The sequence below is a fragment of the Eschrichtius robustus genome, chromosome 18, assembly GCF_028021215.1.
Source record: "Eschrichtius robustus isolate mEscRob2 chromosome 18, mEscRob2.pri, whole genome shotgun sequence".
In the NCBI taxonomy this organism is placed as follows: domain Eukaryota; kingdom Metazoa; phylum Chordata; class Mammalia; order Artiodactyla; family Eschrichtiidae; genus Eschrichtius; species Eschrichtius robustus.
In genome coordinates, this window is record NC_090841.1 from 5,907,347 (window position 1) to 5,912,435 (window position 5,089).

The following is a 5,089-nucleotide window of genomic DNA, read 5'->3' on the forward strand; positions in this document are numbered from 1 at the left end:
AAATTAAGGAAACACTCGCGTTTACCATTGCAACAAAAAGAATAAAATACCTAGGAATAAACCTACCTAGGGAGACAAAAGACCTGTATGCAGAAAACTGTAAGACACTGATGAAAGAAATTAAAGATGATACCAACAGATGGAGAGATATACCATGTTCTTGGATTGGAAGAATCAACGTTGTGAAAATGACTATACTACCCAAAGCAATCTACAGATTCAATGCAATCCCTATCAAATTACCAGTGGCATTTTCTACAGAACCAGAACAAAAAGTCTTAAAATTTGTATGGAGACACAAAAGACCCCAAATAGCCAAAGCAGTCTTGAGGGAAAAAAGTGGAGCTGGAGGAATCAGACTCCCTGACTTCAGACTATACTACAAAGCTACAGTAATCAAGACAATATGGTACTGGCACAAAAACAGAAATATAGATCAATGGAACAGGATAGAAAGCCCAAAGATAAATCCACGCACCTATGGTCAACTAATCTATGACAAAGGAGGCAAGGATATACAATGGAGAAAAGACAGTCTCTTCAATAAGTGGTGCTGGGAAAACTGGACAGCTACACGTAAAAGAATGAAATTAGAACACTCCCTAACACCATACACAAAAATAAACTCAAAATGGATTAGATACCTAAATGTAAGACCGGACACTACAAAACTCTTAGAGGAAACATAGGAAGAACACTCTTTGACATAAATCACAGCAAGATCTTTTTTGATCCACCTCCTAGAGGAATGGAAATAAAAACAAAAATAAACAAATGAGACCTAATGAAACTTAAAAGCTATTGCAAAGCAAAGGAAGCTACAAACAAGATGAAAAGACAACCCTCAGAATGGGAGAAAATATTTGCAAACGAATCAACGGACAAAGGATTAATCTCCAAAATATATAAACAGCTCATGCAGCTCAATATTAAAAAAACAAACAAGCCAATCCAAAAATGGGCAGAAGACCTAAATAGACATTTCTCCAAAGAAGACATACAGATGGCCAAGAAGCACATGAAAAGCTGCTCAACATCACTAATTATTAGAGAAATGCAAATCAAAACTACAGTGAGGTATCACCTCACACCAGTTAGAATGGGCATCATCAGAAAATATACAAACAACAAATGCTGGAGAGGGTGTGGAGAAAAGGGAACCCTCTTGCACTGTTGGTGGGAATGTAATTTGATACAGCCACTATGGAGAACAGTATGGAGGGTCCTTAAAAAACTAAAAATAGAATTACCATATGACCCAGCAATCCCACTACTGGGCATATACCCAGAGAAAACCATAATTCAAAAAGACACGTGCATCCCAATGTTTACTGCAGCACTATTTACAATAGCCAGGTCATGGAAGTAACCTAAATGCCCATCGACATTTAGGATATTTAGACGAATGGATAAAGAATATGTGGTACATATATACAATGGAATATTACTCAGCCATAAAAAGGAAAGAATCATTTGTAGAGACATGGATGAATCTAGAGACTGTCATACAGAGTGAAGTAAGTCAGAAAGAGAAAAACAAATATCGTATATTAACGCATATATGTAGAACCTAGAAAAATGGTACAGATGAACCAGTTTGCAGGGCAGAAACTGAGACACAGATGTAGAGAACAAACGTATGGACAGCAAGGGGGAAAAGTGGTGGGGGGGGATGAATTGGGAGATTGGGATTGACATATATACACTAATATGTATAAAATGGATAACTAATAAGAACCTGCTGTATAAAAAAATAAAATTCAAAAATTCAAAAAAAATTTTTTTAATTAAAAAAATAAATTAAATAATAATTTAAAAGAATTTTTTAATGGGAGGGAACAGCATTAAAGGAGGAAGGGTAGAATGGATATTGGGGACAGCTAGCCGTCTCCACCACTGTTACCAAGAGTCTGCATTTAAAATTTTTTCATCATAATTTGGTGCCTTCTGCAAAAGCCACAGATGAAAACAATACTCATTATTATACATAGCCCACGTGTGGAACCCATGTGCTGGGATTTAGTGCAAGCGGGAAGTTTGTTTGGACAAATGTGCATGCTTACTTTCATCAGACAGTGAACACTGTACAAGGTATTGTTTGCCTTGTCTGCTCGAAAGCTCAAAACTAAACTCAACCGTGTCTCTCAGCCGGCAAAGCAGATTGACGAAGACTGAGATTTTCCGTCAGAAAAAATTGGCTTCCATTTCTCCGTTCACCATTCATCACTCTTCTGAGCTACATGGCAAATGACTTTGTATCTTTAAGTCTGTTTTCTCATTGGTAAATTGGGGGAAATACCCACCTCACAGGATCGTTGCGAGGGTTAAATAATGTATGTGAAAAGTACTTTTTGGTATGGAAATGGGCCCTCAATGTTATATGTCATTATAAAACATTGTATCTCTTCTTCCTCTAAATCAGCATTTTTAAAAGAGGAGGTTGCATCGTATTAGCCATTGATAATGTCAGTGTCGTGGGTTGTTATCAGAATTTTTTTTAATTAAATAAAATAAAATAGAAAATATAAGAGTGCATTATGCATAGTGAGGATAAGGATTGCTTCATGACACTTTTTCAGTTATATATGTATATGTCTAATAAATCATAATATAAAATATATTTCTACTTTGATTGCCGTACAAAGTTTGGAGAACACTGTTCTGAATTGGTGTTTGGTGTTTCTTTCTTATCTCTTTTAAGCCTTTTTTTTTTAAATGTCCTATTAAGTATGTGCCTCTAAACCAGAAGGGCTACCGACTTACCCTTCCTCTGCCCGCCTGCCTTCCCTCTATTCCTCCAGCCTTCCCTACATGGAGGTTTATTGAGTGATAGCTCTGCTGCGCTCTGGACCAGGCCCTGGGTCCTCTCTCAAGTCTGCTAGCTCATCAACCACTGGACGTTCTCCATGAACCTTCCCCAGCTTCCAGAGTGTCCCTCTGGATGGCTAGCTAGTTTCTGAGACGGCCCCCATAAATCATGCCTCTTGGTCTCTACATCTTGGAGTGGTCCCTGCCCACTACGCCTGGGCTGGGCCTATGACTCAAACCAGAAAACTGCAGCAGAATGGATGCTATGCCAGTTCTGGGCCTAAAGGAAGGCCTGACTTGTGTGCTTTTGGGAGCTACCTTGCTGGCGAGACTACGTGAAGAGGCTGCGTGGAGAGGAGAAGCCCTGGGAGATGTGGAGACGGAGGGAGGCCCTGGCATCGCAGTGTCTCCGTGGAGCCTCTGGAAAACCCCACTCCCAGCCACCATCTGACTGCAATTGCATAAGGCCAGCGGAACTGCCCAGCCAAGTCCGGTCCATCCAGAAAACAGTGAGAGGCATGGACCCCTACGTTTGCTATGCAGTAATAGACACCTAGGACACCCCTTCACCAGGCCCCGCTCTCACTCTTTACTCCCATAATACCTGTTGCATTCACACCTTTATTATCTCCCTAATCATCTTGCATTGTCTCTCCCCTCTAATAGATGGTAAGTTTCTTTTTTTTTTTTTTTTTTTTTTTTTTTGTGATGGTAAGTTTCTTAAGGGCAATCCTACTTATTTCTTTCATCTGAAAAGATTCAGTATGAAAATAGAAACCCCTTGAGGTATTTCAAGCAAATGGTGATTCAGCATTTACAAAGTCATTGGAATATAAGCTACCGTTAGACTTTTGGCTTCAGGGTCATTTTACCATGGTTGTAATCAGAGGTCTGGAAACTGCTGATCTTCCCACAGCTGCCCCACATCCAAGAAGAGGATGGCCAAACAGTGGAATGTGGAGTTTGGCCATGGAAATACTCACATCTGCCAGAATCAGTCAGCCACGACTATCACAGGAAGAATGACTTCTGCCTTCTTTCTGTCTTCCAGATATTACGTGACTGCAGAACCTTAACTGCACCCAGAAGTCTTGCTGCTAAGACTTCTGGGAAATGTAGGTTTCAGCTTCCAGCTGAGGCTAAACAGGGGAGACTCACAAGGTTAGAGATTGGTGATGAAAGCCAATGGACCTCACGTGTGCATTTCCCAGCCCCTGACACAATGCCCTGGCAAGTGGAAAGTCTTCAGGATAGGCTTGTTGAATGAATGGATGAAAATAAAATACAAATTAACTACTGTATCAATCATTCAGTCTAGCCTACAATTACAGGCCTGTTATGGACCCTTTCCTGCATTAGATGCTGGGAAGGAAAGGGTAAATATATGGTTAAAAAAAAAAAATTTCCCAAGAGCAAAATCTGAGTGTAGAACTGAGCCCTAGCAAGGGTGGAACACAAGAGTGACTTTTGTAAGGTTGTCACTGTTGTTTGTTGTGGAGTCTGCATCTTCTGCCCTGTTATGAAAGTAAATAGACAAATACAGAATCCAGTTCAGATGTCAACTTTTCAAACTGTTTTGCAAATGTAACCAATTTCTCCTGGAAGTAAGGAGGTTGCTTTTCCAAGGCCAGCCTTGTACCTGATTCTGGAAACATAAAGCATGTTTAAAGAAAATAAATCAGCCACAAAGGCCAGATTCTTGAAAATAGTCAAAACTAGGCCCATATTGACAGGTAAACTCTATGGCTTCACCTTGAACTTTATTTAACCTTGTAGGTTAAATAAAAGCACTTCACACGTACTATTTATTTATCCAGGCTGTCACTTAATGGTGCCACGTAGCTGTCAGTTCCTCAGGGATGAGGAACAGAGACCAGAAATAGAAACTCAAGGCTCCAGGTTTCTTTACTTAGTTCAGCCAGTGACTAGTAAAGGCAGGTTAAGAGCTCGTTTTCAGCTGTGCTATTTTCACCATTTATAAAATGCAGGTATTCGTTTCTGTGCGAGGGCTTTCTCTAGTTGTGGCAAGCGGGGGCCACTCTTCATCGCAGTGCGCAGGCCTCTCATTATCGCGGCCTCTCTTGTTGCAGAGCACAAGCTCCAGACGCGCAGGCTCAGTAGTTGTGGCACACGGGCTTAGTTGCTCCGCGGCACGTGGGATCTTCCCAGACCAGGGCTCGAACCCGTGTCCCCTGCATTGGCAGGCAGATTCTCAACCACTGCGCCACCAACACAGCCATAAATAAATAAATAAAAATTTTAAAAAAATGCAGGTATTCGA